General features: G+C 35.7%; 1 long non-coding RNA gene and 2 pseudogenes across 2 annotated transcripts; 2 read left to right on the top strand and 1 right to left on the bottom strand.

The window, feature by feature from the left end:
• Positions 1-508: 508 nt before the first annotated feature.
• LOC121754595 lies at positions 509-2,296 on the bottom strand (annotated as a pseudogene).
• Positions 2,297-8,244: 5,948 nt separating this feature from the next.
• On the top strand, positions 8,245-17,933 carry LOC121754594 (annotated as a pseudogene).
• Positions 14,323-16,379, top strand: LOC121756455. Of its 2 annotated transcripts, XR_006040952.1 has the most exons (3): positions 14,323-15,887; positions 15,957-16,103; positions 16,186-16,379. It is a non-coding gene; the product is annotated as an uncharacterized LOC121756455 (long non-coding RNA). The 2 variants fall into 2 exon arrangements; XR_006040951.1 differs by having other exon boundaries at positions 15,957-16,379.
• Positions 17,934-18,140: the final 207 nt, after the last annotated feature.

Below are 18,140 nucleotides of genomic sequence, written 5' to 3'. Positions count from 1 at the left end.
TTTGTATTAACTGTGTGAAATCAGGATTTACAGTTGGGTGAATTTTGGATGGAAAGAGAATGTGGAGAGCCACAAGATGGCCGTGAAAGACGATTTCCTTTTTTTTTCAAATTGAAAAGGTCTCTATAATCCAAGGTCACGTCTTTTAGACCATGTTTATCACCAACCCTCCAACCCAACCCAATCATCCACTTTTTCAATATTTAATTCATTTATATCTCCTCCACATCATCTTCCACATCATTAATATTCACCCAACCCAACCACACATATTTTCATGGTTTATCAATGACCACCCAACCCCACTATTATATATTTATTTTTATATTATTTTTAATACTATTATTATTACATGAAATACTTATTATTGTAAAATTATCGAAAAACGCAATAAAGGACAAACTAAAAATTATAAAAACAAACAAATAAAAAACATAAATTACAATCATGGAAATACGAAATTGAAAATACATCATTGGTGCTCATACATAAGATGAAGACTAGACATTCAGTTGCAATTGCCGAATTTTGCCCATATATGCTCTACCAAATCGTTTAGCAGAGCTTTGTGAGCTTCTCTGTTTTGAAGCTGGGCTTTATTTTTCATGTAAGAAGCTAGACTCGCAATCCTATTCGTAGAATATATGAAATCATTATTCGCATCTCCATCTTCATTCTCACGACTACTTTGTCCAAGTCGATCTTGAATAAATTCTGCTGGATCACAATAGTTCGAATACGTGCTTCTTTCGTCTTCCACTATCATATTGTGCAAGATTATGCAAGCAATCATTATTTTCCCCATAATATCACGATCCCAAATAAGACATGGACATTTGATAAAAGCAAAACGAGCTTGCAAGACACCAAAAGCTCGCTCAACATCTTTTCGCGCGGACTCTTGATGTTGAGCAAACAACTTGTGCTTCATCGTTTGTGGACCTGGGATAGATTTGACAAATGCCACTCATTGAGGATATATGCCATCACTGAGATAATATCCCATATTTTTTTCGTGACCATTTACTATGTAATTGACCTTCGGTGCTCGACCTTCCAAAATATCATCAAAAACAGGAGATTGATCAAGCACGTTAATATCATTTCTCGAACCTGGAGTTCCAAAAAAGGCATGCCATATCCACAGATCTTGAGGTGCTACTGCTTCCAAGATGATTGTCGGACCCCCGCTTCTTCCGGCATATTGTCCAGCCCATGAAGTGGGACAATTCTTCCATTCCCAATGCATGCAGTCAATACTACCCAACATGCCTGGAAACCCACGTTGTTCTCCAATATGCAGAAGTCTTGCCAAGTCTTCTTCGTTGGGCTTTCGCAAGTACTCATCGCCGAAGTTAGAAATTACACCTTCAACTAACTTGATGAGAGATTTGCGAATGAGTTTTGCGCTCATTCTCAAATATTCATCGTGCAAGTCGGCTGCTGCCCCGTAGGCCAATATCCTCATCGCTGCTGTACATTTCTGAATTGCAGACATACCAAGTCGACCAGTAGCATCACGCTTTTGCACAAAAAAGTTGTCGGTGTCGATGAGCTTATTCATTATTTTTTCGAACAAAGGTTTTCGCATGCGATACCTTGTTCGAAAAAAATCTGGAGGATAGATTGGATCTTCAGCAAAGTGCTGCTCGAAAATAGTATCATGACCCTCTTCTCGTTTCCTTTCAATTTATCTCCTTTTAGCTCTAGCCGTCCAGGTTGCAGGCGGTGAACTAGTGCTATTCAATTTCAATTCCCACTTGGGATTGAGTCTCATCACCTCCTCAAACACCTTATGGTGAGAAAATTTGCTCTTACCATACAGTTGTTGAGCGGCTTTCTCAATGTCCTCTTTAGACTGGCCACTCGTAGCTCGATCATGCGCTTTTTTGTATGCCCCAACCCATTTTGAGACATTTGCGTTGAGTCGTTTGTAGCGCTGTTTCAATGACTCCAAACTTCTTTCTTCACCAATGCTTGGATTTTCTTTTCTTGTCTGCTCATATAGAAACAGAACATTTTGCCATAGATGGTTACTAGTTTGGTTGGTGCCAACAACTGCATTCGTGCTCACGAAACACCAAGCAGACATTAATGCCATATCTTCTTGCTCACTCCAACCATGTGGGGTGTTTACAGCATTCTTGGTTTGTGATATGGCTTGGCTTGAATGTTGATTTTGAAATGAACTTTGAAATTGCTCAGAATTCGGAAAATCATCAAAGCTAGGGAAATAATCTTGAGAAGGGTTGAAGTTTTGGGAATCAGAGAATATAATATCCTCATCATCCTCCATAGCTAGCAACAAGGGAAACTAGAAAATATGAAATTCTACTAAACAATAAGGATTATAGGAGGAGAAAAGATGATATTTTTTTGTGTGCAAAACTATAGTAAATGTGGTCTCTATTTATAGAGGAAGAAAAATTATGAATTTTGGTATAAATTTTATAATTTTTTAATATAATACTACATTAAAGATATATTAATTATTAAAAATAAAAATATCAGCCAATGAAATTGTGCCATTTGGCACAACCTCATTGGCTGAATGGTGAAATGAGAAGGGAGACCCGTCGGTTGGTTTGAGGAGAGAGAGCGACATGGGTCGAGGAGAGAGAGAGACCCATGTTTAGATTATTTTTTTTTTAATTGTAAAATTACGTGGAGGTCGACTCCAATGACCGATAAAGGTGGTCTTAGGCATGTCAATTGGGTTGAACCATCGGATTTCGGGTAATTCTATCCAGGATGCGAAATAAGAGAGTGCAGGCAAACAAGTTGAATGTTTTTGGATTAAAATTTTCAAATCTAACCCTTAATATTCCCTCTGTCCAATGAAGAATTTTATTGTGTAATTCATAAAATAAGAGGGAATAAGAAAAAAAAATTAAAATTGTATAGTCGATTGTGGAGCCCATAAATGATAAAGAAAAAAATAATGTAAAAAACTAAAAATGTTGTTCCTATAGGATGCATAAAAAAGGAAATAGATTGTGACATATTTCTATGGGACGGATAAGGGAGATATGGAATATTTGAATTTTAGGCTAATTCATCAATATAATCAGATTGAATACTAAAATCAAAAAATTTAATTATTATTCCTGATGATCCTTTATTCATTGTTAGTCACAGATTGCCCCTCGACATATCAATTCTCATTATATATAAATATTAAATATATAAATCATATGACATTATAAAATTTAATTCCCAAAATAAAATAAAAATCTTAAAGAAATTGCATGATCGCTATAATAAATAATAGAAAAAGATAACTCATTTATTTATTATAGAATATTTAATTTTAAGAATTTTAGAAAATAAAATTGTATTCAAACTGGATGTCACTACGAAATAACATAGATATTTTAAAAACTAGTATTTCATCTGTCCCATTATAAGTAAGACGTTTTTGTTTGGCTATTGTTTTGTGAAAATGATACTCATCTATTCCATAATAGTGGAGTCATTTTTCATTTTGGTACATTCCATAGTAGTGGAGTCATTTCCCTTTTTAGTAAAAGTCAACACATTTATTCTCAATTACTTTTCCCTTTCTCTTCCTTTATTCTGACTACTTTTTCATTTCTCCTACTTTGTTATCTTTTATTTAATACACTACACACATTTTTCTTAATCTCTGTGCCGGAAAGAAATCCTTTCACTACTATGGAACGGAGGGAGTAATAAATATTTAAAGCAAAGAGGACGTAAACTAAGAGAGAGAATAATATAAGAGAAAGTCGTATCTACATTATCATGTTACTTATTTTACTTTCTATACACTCTAAATAACGGCAGAATAAAAACGCCTCACTTATAAGTCAGTAATGACTACAGTACTCCTTCCGTCCCAACTAAGTTGAGTTGTATTCCTTTTTGGGATGTCCCAACTAAGTTGAGTCATTTCCTTTTTAACAAAAAATCAAAACATCTAATCACTTTACTTTATTCCATCACATACTTTACTCCCTCTTTATATTTCATACTTTATTCCTCTCTCTTTATATTTCATACTTTATTCATATCTCCTACTTTTCAACACAATTTCTTAATTTCCGTGCCCAAAAGTTGTGACTCAACTTAGTTGGGACGGAGGGAGTACTAGATAAGAATGATTTACAATATGTATTGGATTTCAAAATACTTTCTCGGTCCATGAATAAAAGGCTTAATTTGACTAGACACGAGTTTTAAGAAATGTAATGTAATAGTAGTAAATAAATGAAAAGGATAGTGGAATGTTGATCTTATCTTTATATACTACTGCATTAGTTTTATATAATAAACTGTGACTAAGAAGAAGTTAAGTGAAATGTAGGGTCCATTATCAATAGTACTAAAAAAAACAAATGAGACATTTATTGGTGGGGGGATGAAAATGATACAATGTGACGATTATTGATGGACAGAGAGAGTATTTCTTATAGGAAATTTAATTTTTTCAATTATTTTACTAATTACTCTCTCCGTCCCAACTCATTTTTCATATACATTAATTTATTTACAACTTATATCATTAAGACCTACCATTAAACAATAATAATAATGTGAGTCTCACTATTTATTAATACTATTTTAATTACCCTTCTCATCATCTTTCTTACTTTCTCGATTATGCATTAATTCTCGTACCATCCCTAATGTTCCTATTTTTATGGGTTGGAGAGAGTATTATAGTATATTAAAAATCAAAAGTACATGTGTATATATATTAGATATAAATTGAATGTTTAGTTTAATTTTAATTTTTTGTACTTATTTAATTTTTTATCAAAATGGTCATTGAATTATTGAATTAATTTTTAAACGATACGAAAGCATGGACATTAGTTGCACCTAATCCAATTTATCGAGCTAGCCTTACTCAAGTTCCAGTTAATCAGGTGCAGGCTAAACGGGTAGTGGTTTTTACGGATTTCAAATTTACAACTCTAACTCTATAAAATTAGCTGGCTATTTGGGCTGGCTCACGAATTTAAGATTGCATTGAAATATCTCAATTTTTTTCCAATTTCATAGTAATAATCTAAAAGTTTGTTGTTCTATAAAAAAATTAACAGTCTCAGTTGAGTTGCGCGAGAGTTGTAATAAATGTAAAGAAAAATTAGTATAAAAAGATAGTGGAATGTGAGTCTCATTTTTATACGGATTATGTTATAATAAAATGTGAGTGAAATAAAGTTAGTGGAATGTGGTGTCTATTACCATTTACTATGAAATATTGTAACTGGAACTCCTAATATGGAATTGACTAAAACAACAAATGAGAGTGTCCACTATAGTATAGGCGCGCCGGCAGCCCCGGCGGGGGCGAAGGCGGGGCGGTCTATAGTGGGCGGGACGTCCGCCTCGAAGCGGACAAAAAAAGGGGCGGAAGGCCTTCCGCCGAGAAATGTGCGAGGACGCGCCGGCCTATAGTGGGGTGGGGGTTTGCGGCGGGGCGGGCAGACGATTTTTTATTTTTTGTTTTTTTTTAAAAATTTAATTTAATTTACCTATAAATACACCCCATTTTACTCATTATCTTTACACCATTCCAATTCTTCACTCATACTTTCTCTCACTAAAATTTATGGATTCCATTGGTATTTAAAATGGATGATTTGTGGAACGATGCGTGGAATTTTTCACTTATTTGGTATAAATACACCATTCCAATAGATTAATATTTTGTTGTATAATTTTTCCAGTACTTTTATTAATACGACGAAAATGTAGTGTTTAATTTTAATTTCTTCACTTATAGACGTTTTTTTCTAATTACGTATAGTCCGATAATTTTAATTATAATTGAATTAAAATAAATGAAAAAAATTAGGGTTATTGGAAGTGTCCGCCTATAGTGGTGGAAACTTTTTTTTGGGCGCGAACAAAAAAACTGGGGCTGTGGACAAAAAAGGGGCGGGGCTATTGGAGTTGTCTGCCTTATAGTGGACACTCTGAGGATCGCTATGGGATGGAAGGAGTACTACTTTCCACACATAAATGACACTATAAAACTCACCATACTCGCAACATATTTGAAAAATGGACTAATACTTGTATTACTCCCCCCGTCACCCATTAATTATTACTATTTGATTTAGTACGGATTTTAAGAAATGCAATGAAAATTGGACGGAGAAAGTTAATGAAATGTAAATTCTATTTTTATATTAAAATGTGGGTGGAATAAATTAGTTGAATATAGGCGTCAATTAACAAAATTACAAAAAGGCAGGGCGGTGTATCCTCTTTTTATTCAGTTACGTGGCTGAAGGTGTCCAAAATCTTTTCTCTTCAGTTGATGACATGGGCAAGTTAGGAGTGTGTCTAGGAGTGTGTATAATCCCTCAATCTTTTGGGTGTTTTGACTTTTACTTCAAATTTGGGGACATTTTACGTTGTACGTCGAAACTGTTGGGTTAGGACGCTCAACTTATGGAAAAAAATCCATATGGTATTGATCCATTTATTTATTTAAATAGGTTAATGGAGAACTTATAAATACCTACCAAGAGTATATGAGCCGTTTGTATTGAGAAAAGAGAGAGAGAAAAACGTATAGAAGGAAAGAAGAGAGAAAAGAGTGTTCTCCAAGTTTTTGCACTGCGCATTCTCGGCTTTTGTTATGATCGGAGGTCTATACATTGTTCGATCGACTTGAAATTCATTTTAAATGGAGGTAGACCACTCGTGGGGCTTCACTCTGACAGAAGGAAATAGAATTTGAACGGTTAGATCTTCAGTTGTGAATTTTTTAACGTGACTGCAGTTTCTTGAGAAGTTTATTTCATATATTTTGAAGTTGTATTGATTATGTAGTGTCTTCGTTGTGTTGTTAAGGATTAGATATCATTGCAAACTTTTTGGTTGCACTCTCTCCTTGGTAATAGTGGATTTGGTAGACCGGTAGGTCTCGTGGTTTTTATCTCTTCTCATTGAATAGAGTTTTTCACGAAAAATTTTGGTGTTGATATTTTCTATTAACACATCTCATTATCATATTATTGACACGTCCACATTTTGTGTTATTATATTATGCTCTCATCATATTCTTGCAATTGAGGAGGTTTGTTTTTCCGTTGCGCCTTAGAATGAAGCCACTTCTCCCAACATAAACTTGGTGACATTTCTGGAATTTGGTACTGTATTAGTTTGGGACAAAACGTTATTAATCTTTCTTATTTTGGCTAAAATTACGTCATTTAATGTGTTGAAGTAAAATAAAACTCCACCTGAGACTAGGGTGAAATGAATTAACTTTTCGTTATAAGTAGGATTTTGTAAAGCTGGATATTCTAAAAAATGCTAAAATTAGATATTTGATTAAAAAATATGATGAAAACTGAAATATAAATCGTTAATTTTGAGCGAAAACTAGTGCTAGATAGTGATGCATAGTCATTGATCTTGTAAAATACTACTCCCTCCATTTTTAGTAGGCTCATTTTCTTTTGATACTAAGATTAAGAAAAAGATGTAAAGTGTATTAAATAAAATAATAATAAAGTAGGAGAGAAAGAAAATGTAAAGAGAATAAAGTAAAAGTAAGAAAAGTGTTACTTTTTTTTGATAAAAGAGGAGATAACTCCATTACCATAAAATGTTTTAAAATGAAAAAAATGACTCAACTACTGCATAACAGGAGTATTTGGCTAGAATTGTCAATATAAATAAACGTTAGAAAATAGTAATGAATGTAATAAGACGAATGACACATGGAGCCAAGTTAAATAATAGCACCACAAAATTGAATTTTAGACAATAATGAATTTCCATATAAAACACAATATTGAATTTCCGACGACAATGACTTCCAAACAAAATTCCTAACATTAATCTGTCAATAATGACTCGCTTCAGCCATCAGTTTACACTATCTAACATCTTTTGATAGTCTAGGAGCATAGCAAAAGATTGAAGCAACATATCATTGGCGTATCGAATGTCCTCAAACAAATAATGTACTCTACCAACCTCAACAATATTAATAGTATTTCATTAGAGTCCAAAAAAAGTTAGTTCCATATTTCCATTTCAGTGTGCTTACCAAAATCAGTTCCATATTCAAAATTTATTGGAAAGAACAGTTCATATAAAGCCATTTACTTGGACTGCATGACTAGCAGTAAGTCTTTGGGGACACTTGTAAAAGTATCTCTTTCATTTCCAGGCACTGACCTGCAATTTTATTGACAGAAGGAAGTTAGATGCTTGAACATGCTACTAAACAAGCTCAATCTCACTATAACCATGACGACGCCCCACGTTCTTTACTTGTTCTTGCTCATCTCTATATATTCAACCATCAAAATCAAAATCAGCAGAGCCTCTACAGCGGCGTACACGGCCACAGAATTAATCCTCCTAAGCTGCGGCGCATCAACAATCACAAATGACATCAGCCACCGGAGTTGGGACAGCGATTAAGGTTCAAAATATGTACCATCAAACGCCCCATCCATATCTTCAGCTGCCGAAGCATACAATATGGAATCTTCGGTTTATGCAGTCCCTTACAAGACTGCTCGTGCTTTCCATTCCCCTTTTACATACACTTTTCCCCTCACTGGAGGCCAGAAATTCCTTCGCCTTTACTTTTACCCCAATGTTTATTCCGACGTCAATCTTTATTCTCTGTCATTGCGAACGGATACGCCCTGTTTAGAAACTCCAGTGCTTTCTTTTATTCCAAGAATTTAGGACGACCTTCTTTCATGATTGAGTTCATCCTTACCATTAGAGCAACCCAAAAACTTGATTTAATCTTCATCCCCAATCCAAAATCTTCTGCTTTTGTAAACGGAATTGAAATTGTGTCGATTCCTGATAATCTATACCTGAAATAAAATATGTGAATGATTTGTTTTATCTCGAGAGCAACACAGCTTTGGAAAATCTTTACAGGCTGAATGTGGGAGGCGACAGGGTTGTGATAGAAGAAGATAGTGGCATGTTTCGAGGCAGGAGTCCAGATGATGACTACATATTCTGCTGCGATTATAGGTCGACGCCGCATAAGGAGCGATTTGTGATCAAGTACACCAACCAAACTCCTCCCTATACTGCTCCAACTCAAGTATACACGTCTGCTAGAACAATGAACAACTGCAGGCCAAGTTTGGAGTGGGTATTTTCTGTTGATTCTGGATTCTTCTATCTGCTCCGCTTCCACTTTTGTGATTTGTGTTCACTAAGGTAAACGACTTAAATTTCACAATAGAAATCAATAATCAGATCGCAGATCCTGGAGTTGATGTTATCTTGTTTGCCGGCGGCCGTGATATTCCCATCTTCAGAGAATACATAACACGGCTTCCTGATGCTGGAAATCGTGGAAAGCAAGACTTGCGGCTATCTTTGGTGATCCCGGACCCATATATATTAGCGCTGTGTTAAATGGCTTGGAAATTTTCAAACTCAATGATTCGACAGGAAGTTTTGCAGCATCCAACCATGATATCAAGATCGATTTACCAGTAGCGGTAACAAGCCGACGAAGAACAAAAACGGGGTTGTGATTTACACTGTGGTGGTGGTGGGGGGGTGTTATCGGCGTAGTTGCGGTGGTTACAACTGTGATTTTCTTGATTCTCCGGAAAGTGAAGGACGCGGCCACCAGCGTCACCAAGTCATAGCGGGATCCACTTTCGAAGGAATCAAGGTCTGTTGCCAGAACTAGTAGATCAGCCGTCTCCCTAGCTTCAGATATTTATACGGATATATTTATAGAAGATCTCGTATCTCTATCCTTTCATATATTATTGATTTAGTATATCTTTCGCATATTTTTCAATATATCATCTTTATTTTCTTGCTCATTAAGTTAGACTAGTCTTATAAATAGGAGTATTTGTATCCATTCTCAATCAATCAGAAATACAATTATCCTATTTGATTTTTACGTTTTTATCAATTCGGTATTGTTCTTGGTTTGATCGACGGACAAAGCTCCCGCGACTACCTCGACTACCTTTTATTCCGCTGATCGCAATCGCGACACCGGAATCTTGTTAAGGGAAATTATAACAATTGGTGCTTTCATTGAGAGCTCATGGTCGAAGTCAATCTTCCTTCATGGTCGGAGATATTGCAAGCATCTGAAGGCTTGCAATTGAATTCAATAGCAACGTTGGAGCATATTCTCGCTAGATTCGCCCGACTTGAGACCCGATTGGTTGAGCATGAGCGCAGGGTGGCAACAACGCTCCCTCCGTTGCAACCCGAACCTGATCCGCCTGACCAATATTATTGATTTAGCATATCTTTCCCATATTTTCCTATATATCTCTTAGGATCTTTATTTTCTTACTCATTAAGATAAGCTAGTCTTATAAATAGGAGTATTTGTATTCATTCTCAATCAACCAATAATACAATTATCATATTTTATTTTTACGTTTTTATCAATTCGGTATTGTTCTTGGTTTGATCGGCGGGCAAAGCTCCTGCGACTACCTCGACTACCTTTTATTCCTCCACCGATCGCAATCACGACGTCGGAATCTTGTTAAGGGAAATTATCCCTTAACATATATGCAGATACTTCTCCCTCGACGAGATCAAGACCCCCACCCTCAACTTCGACAACAACTTCGTCATCGGCAGGGGAGGTTTGTTAAGGGCTTTTCCCTTAACTATGATCGACGACTACTCTCGGCGATCGTTATCCTCTCCGGCATCCCAACGTAGGATCGGCGGAGGCAAGATTTGTTAAATGGCCAAGAAAAGAGGTTTTGGTGTAATGTGTTGATGATAATTCTCATTACAGCCGTTCCCTTTAAATAGGGATATAAAACATGTACAAGGAAGATTTCCAATAGGGTAAGGAGATCACTATTCTATACATAATTCGATCAATCCCTTGAAGTAGGGAAATAATCCTTGATTTATTCTTTCTTATTCTAACCAAATCTTTTCTTTATTCTAACACTCCCCCTCAAATTGAGTAGTGGGATCCCCGATACTCAATTTGCCAAGAACCTCTTCAAAGCTCCTTGAGCTAACTGACTTGGTCAATATATCCGCCAATTGATCTTCAGAACGCACAAATAAGACACATTTTTTAAATTTTGAATATGGGTGTTACGTATTCTGAAAATGTGTATTTAAACACACATTCTCAATATAAATAACTAAATAATCGTATAATATAGTTTAGAGAAAATATTTAAGATGAAATAATATAAAATATAAAAAAATATATAAGAAATTGATCTTGGAATCGTGTCTCGTCTATGCTGGAGTTGATATTGTCCGCAACAGATGTTTTAACCAAAGTTATATTGAGTAAAAACCTAGCAAGTTATAAAAGAATTTTAGAACACTTAGCAACTCTTTGAAAAAAGAAATTAATTTAACTGAGCAAGCTCGATTAATTAATGAATGTAGAATATCTTAAACAAGAGGAATAAAAAAAATAAAAAAGGAACCTCGGTTATATAATCTTGACATGAATGATAAATGGAAAAATTCTCGATATAGACGTATAGGTAAAATCGCGTCCTTAAATAAGACACATTTTTAAAATTTTGAATATGGGTGTTATGTATTATGAAAATGTGTATTTAAACACACATTCTCAATATACGTAACTAAATAATCGTATAATATAGTTTAGAGAAAATATTTAAGATGAAATAATATAATATATAAAAAAATATCAATATAGAATCAAGATTAATATAAATTTTCATGTACAGGTCTAGAAACTTCTCATCAATCTCTATTCTCCGTCACTGCTAATGGCTTCACCCTGTTTAGCAACTTGAATGGTTTCCTTTATTCCAATTATTTAGGGCAAGAGGGAGTTCATCGTTAACATTGGAGCAACCCAAAGACTCGATTTAACCTTCACCCCTAATCCAAACTCTTCTGCTGTTGTAAATGGAATCGAAATTGTGTCTATCCCTGATAAACTCTACCTCGGGCGAGAAAACGAGCAAATCACATTTGATAATAGCTTTATTAATCCTCTCAACTCCAACACGGCATTGGAGAATCTTTACAGGCTGAATGTGGGCGGCGCCAGGGTTGCAATAGAAGAAGATAGTTGCATGTTCCGGGGCTGGAGTCCGGATGAAGACTACGTATTCTGGTGCGACTATGGTTTGACGCAGCATAACGAGGAAGCTGTGATCAAGTACAACAACCGTACTCCTCGCTATACCGCGCCGCCTAATGTATACAGGTCTGCTAGAACAATGAGCAACATCAGCCGTTGATTCTGGATTCTTCTATCTGCTCCACTTCCACTTCTGTGAATTTGTGCGGGGGAATCAAAAGGCATACGAAAGGGTGTTTCCAATAAACTTCAACAATCAGAAACCAGATATTGAAGTCGATGTTTTCTCCTTGGCCGGCGGCCGTGATATTCCCATCTTCAGAGACTACATGCAGTGGCGGACACACACACATGAGGAGAGGGGCTTAAGCCCCTCCCAAACCTTTTTTTAAAAATATATTTCTACTTTAAAAATATTTAAATTTTCTTTGAAAGTAACTTCATCCCTCACCAAGTTAATGTGTTAGATGTCTAAATTGTTGGAATTTAACTAGAAGGAGGGGCTGAAATTGAAAATTGCAGCGAAAAAATGTATATAATAATGGCCGTCGCGCTGTTGGGGTTGGGAAGAAGATGGAAATAACAAAAAAGTTGTTTAATGAATATAAAAATAATAATAGTAATAAAATCTGGAAAGACAATCCCTTATATCTATTGAAACGTATTCCACTTTTCATAACAGTATAAGCATAACACTTAAATTTGAAATCGTTTCCACAAATTATACTTGACTAACGATTTTATGGCTCTTCTTTACCACTTTAATTGGTGAGTCCATTTTTCCCTTTTTCTTTTGTCATAGTTACTGAATTACATTCGTAAGGTTAATTTACATAGTATTTTATGGTTTATTGAACTATTTAAAAGTTTTTTTGTGTGGTTTTCATAACTTTAATTTCTTATAGAAAGTAAACTTACATTCTAATATTCTTATAGAAAATAAACTACATTTCTAGGAGTAAAGTTTACATTTTTAATTAATTTAGTAATTTTTTCTTATATAGAAATGGAATATTTTTTTTGAAAAAATGCGAAAGGGTAATTATTCATCTTCTATCTTCTCTAAGTGCTAGAATTGTTGAATTAGTGGAAATCAGTATGCAATAAGTTGAATTGGATTTGAATTATAGTATTTATGTTGGCACTTTATGTATTAAATATTTATACAATTTTATTATTGTTATTGGGACTTTTAATATATATATATATATATATTTATATATTAATATAGTATATATTAATATTGATAATGAAAAATTTTAGTAAAGCCCTTGCTAAATTTTATTTTTGCGTCCGCCACTGATTACATGTAATGGGTTCCTAATGATGGAAATCGTGGAAAGCAAGATCTGTTGCTATTTTTGGGTTACACTGGAGCAAAATATCTTAACGCGTTGCTAAATGGCTTAGAAATTTTCAAACTCAATGATTCTAAAGGAAGTTTTGCAGCATCCAACCCTGAACTCAAGATCCATCAACTGCCAGCGTCAGTAGCGGTGAACCCGACAACAAGGCAGAAAAACCATGTTGTGATTTACACTGGTGGGGAGTGCTATCCGCATAGTTGTGGTGGTTACAGCAGTGATGTTCTTGATTAACCGGCAGCAGCAGAAAGAGAAGGACGCGGGCACGAGGTCCACTGCAGGAACTAACAGATCAGGCGTCTCCCTGCCTTGTCATATATGCAGATACTTCTCCATCAATGAGATCAACACCGCCACCAGCAACTTCGACGACAACTTCATCATCGGCAGGGGAGGCTTTGGCAACGTCTACAAAGGCCTCATCGACAACGCTGCCACCACCGTCGCAATCAAAAGGCTCAACTCACTACAACAAATATATCCTCTAAGGACGCAATCATTTGCGTTGCAAATTTTTTATAAATATCTAAAGTTTAGGACGCAAAATAAAGCGTGCTTAAATTAGAGACACAATAAATACAAGTGTCTCTAATTATTTAAATTAGGGACGCAATAAATAGACGTGTCTCTAAAGAATTGGTAAATCAGAGACGCATTAAATACATGTCTCTAAACTGGTAAATCAGTGACGTATTCAATGTCTCCAAATATTTACGGGACACATTAAATAAATGTCAATAAATATTTAAATTTGGAACACATTAAATAAATGCGTCTCTATTTAAATGGAGGTGCCTCTTAGTAATTAAATTAGGAACTCATTAAAAGTGTCTCTAATAAGTACTCCATTTTAAACTTGGGACGTCTTTAGTATTTAAATTAGGTAAAAACATATCACTAATTAAACATTTTCATTAGCAGTAGTAAATCTCCCTCGCTCTTTGAAATCTCTCTCCTCTCTCCCTCCCTCCATCTCTCTCGCTCTCCTGTCTCGCGATCTCTCCGCTTCCCCTTCCTCCCCGTACTCTTCTCCCATGGAGTTGCCCCTTGCTAATTTAGTATTTTCCGGTCGATTCAGCTTGCACACGGCGTAGTGAAGATTCAAATCGATTACAATCAGTCAGAAAACTTGGCAATGCACCTTCCTGTTAATCGTCTTTCCCCTCCAGCTCTTGATTGGGTTGAGGTTCGATTCACTCATTCATTGTGTTCTAAAGCCTAGGTATTTACAATTTTAGGATATACTATATGCTTTACAATCAACCGTGTGTCGGAAATTATGTGGATATGCTGGAGCTAGAAATCACAAATCTTAGGAATTGTGTCGACATTGTGCTACGGGTTTACCGATCAAACATTCATTTATGATTATTTTGATTTCTGAACTTTTTTAGAGTTTGTTTTTGTGGTATTTTTTGCAATTGTGATGACCTGGAGATGCATGTGGCTTGGTATTTCATGTGTTAGGATTAGGATTAGGATTAGGATTAGGATTAGGATTAGGATTAGTTTCATTGCTTGTATCGAGATCATAAATGTTTGAGTAGCTTGTGTTTGAATTTCTCCAGCATCTTGATTGAGGTTCAATTCCTTCATTCATTGTGTTATGAGGTCCAGCGATTTGCAACTTAGGATATATATCTGTATATACTTTACAATCAACTGTGTGTCGGAAATTGGGTGGATACGAGCTAGAAATCACAAATCTTAGGAATTTTTCCGACATTGTGCTATGGGTATACCGATCAAACATTCATGGTTTAGTTATTATTGCATTGATTTCTGAACTTTTTTAGAGTTTGTTTTTGTGGTATTTTTTGCAATTGTGAAGACCTGGAGATGCATGTGGCTTGGTATTTCATGTGTTAGGATTATGATTAGTTACCATATACTTTATGAATTCATTCAAGTTCATTCGGTTTACTTTGTGTTCCATTTCAATCTTATTTCTTCTCCTATTTAATCGATGTTTATGTTTACTTTTCTTACTTTTAGGCAATTCTGCACGGGCGAGTACAGGTTCGTAACTCTATTTACAGGCAAAATAAGTTACTAATCTGTACAAGATGCAGGTTAAATGTGACATGATAGCAATAATGCAGCAAATCATTCTTCATCATCATAATCTTCATCTTCCTCATTCATTCTCTTATATGAAACGGACTTCATTAAGAGATCTGTATAAGTATGGATGCAAGTTGTAAATGCTTCATAATTAGTTCAATCCAGTTTTGATAGTTGGTAGGAAATGTGAGCAATACCTTTGGAGGCAGAGTAGCAGATTTGATCCTGGAAAAAGTTGCATGTTTTATCAACTGTATCCATCATAATTTGTTGAATTTCAGATGGAAACACAAAGCAATTCTGCTTCAGAATCTATAGAGGATGAATATGATGTCTCACAACACAATTATGAGATGAAATGCAATTTAACAGTGAAGATGATGACGATGATCTCATAATTCAAAGTAATTGTATTCAAAGATTTTGGTCATTGGTGTGACTTTTTTCTATTGCTAATATCTACATAATCTTAGGTACTGATGGGAGCACTCGAGTAAAGAGAGGACCATTCCGTTCCAAATATGTTTGGAACTTGAGAAATGGTGATCGAATTGTCGTCGAATGCAATGAGTATAATCAGCCTGACAATAAAGGTGGAAGGGTTTTGGGTGGTTGGTTGGGTAAAGTTGCTCGAAGAACAAACTTTTGCCCTCTTAACTACATTATATAATATAGTTATAACATTTTATTTATGTTTAACAGAGATTGTAGCACAAAGTAGAAGAACTTGATGACTGGGAGGATGGTAGGAAGAAGTATTGGCATGTTCAGAAATAAGGCTTGTATTTGGAATGAAGTAAATAAATGTAAAAGAGGGGTTATTTGCTTTGACTTAATTGAATATTTGCAAATACATACTGTCTTATCAATGATTAATCTCATATTTTTTCACTTTATTGCCAGATTCCTCATTTTTTTCAAATATATAGAGCTTCGTTGAATTTATTTGCTTTATATGATATGCAATGTTTGAAATTGAGACATTTTATAATAGCGTTTAAGTTGCAATTAGGGAATAATTTTAAATTGTGTCTCAAAGTTATATTCTGGGACGTTTTTTAGTTATGTCTCTAAGTGCAACATAGAGACATATTTTAATTGTGTCTCAAAGTTGCACTTTTGGATGCTTTTTATTAGTCTCTCTAAGTTGCATATAGGGACGCTTTTTAAAAGAGTCTCAAGATAAATAGGGATGCTTTTTAAAAAGCGTCTCAAAATTAAATCACCGACGCTCTCTCATTGCGTCCTTATTCTAATTTGGCACGCCACGGATAAGGGCGCTTTTTAAAGCGTAGGTGATATATTTAGCAACGAAAAATAGCACCCTTAATTGAATAAAAAAGTGTCCTTATTCGTAACTTTTTTTGTAGTGACTCCACCTCCAACCAAGGCACTCGCGAGCCCCTCACCGAGATCGACATGCTCTCCAAACTTCGCCACCTCCACTTGGTCTCCCTCGTTGGCTACTGCGACGTCGAGGGAGAGATGATCCTGGTATACGACTACATGGCCCATGGCACCCTCCGTGACCACATCTACAACTCCGACAATCCACCCTTAATGTGGAAGCATTGCCTCCAGATCTGCCTTGGCGCCGCCAAGGGACTGGACTACCTCCACAGTGGCACCAAGCACTCCATCATCCACCGCGACGTCAAGTCCACAAACATCCTACTTGATGAGAAATGGGTGGCCAAAATCTCGGATTTCGGTCTCTCCAAAATGGGACAGAACACTGAGTCATTCACCCACATCAGCACTAACGTTAAAGGCACGTTCGGATATTTAGATCCAGAGTACTTCTCGACGTGTAAACTGACGAGAAAATCAGATGTGTATGCTTTTGGGGTGGTGTTATTCGAAGTTGTATCAAGAAGAGGTGCAGTGGACATGAGACTTGAGGAGGAGAAACATAGCCTAGCCGGATGGGCTCGGCGTTGCATACGAGAGGGAAAATTGGATGAGCTGATTGAGAAGAGGCAGATTTCAGCAGGTTGTTTGGAAGCGTTCGTTGGAATTGCAGGAAGATGCTTAGATTTGCAGCCGTAAGAGATGCCTGATATGGCAGATGTAGTTAAAGGCCTTGAGTTAGCCATGATTTTACAGCAGGACAACAAACATCCAACAGAACAAGTTGAAGAAGATGCAACTGCTCGAGTCTTGAGCCAACACATTACCACAGTTTTTGATGTAACTTGAAGGGCTTCCTCATATAAGCTTGGAAGATATTTAGGACCTCTTGGAGTGTATATGTTTGGATTGATTCACTTCTCCATTCAGCTTCAATTGTAGATGGCGCAAAATCTTGAGATTTTTAGAGTCACCCTATAGATGTGGGCTCGAAGCATACATTCAATGCCCTCAATAGCAACTTTAGCTCATACTCCCTCCGTCCCACTTAAGACGACCCTCTTAACCCATTACTAAAAATGAAAATTACTTTATCTCTACTTTATTACTTCTCTCTTACTTTATTCTCTTCTTTTGATAAATAAAATAAAACTGCATAAAATCCTTGTGTCGCCCAAGAAATGGGTCATCATCTTCCTTGGGACAACTAGAGTACCTTGTTATAGCGATGAATAACATTTTCTCAACACGCTGTTGCCTTTAAAGAGTTGACAAAAATTAAAATTTTAAAAATGTCGATGTAATAA

This window comes from Salvia splendens, chromosome 11 (genome assembly GCF_004379255.2).
Source record: "Salvia splendens isolate huo1 chromosome 11, SspV2, whole genome shotgun sequence".
NCBI classification, from domain to species: Eukaryota; Viridiplantae; Streptophyta; class Magnoliopsida; order Lamiales; family Lamiaceae; genus Salvia; species Salvia splendens.
This window is presented reverse-complemented; position numbering and strand designations above follow the sequence as displayed.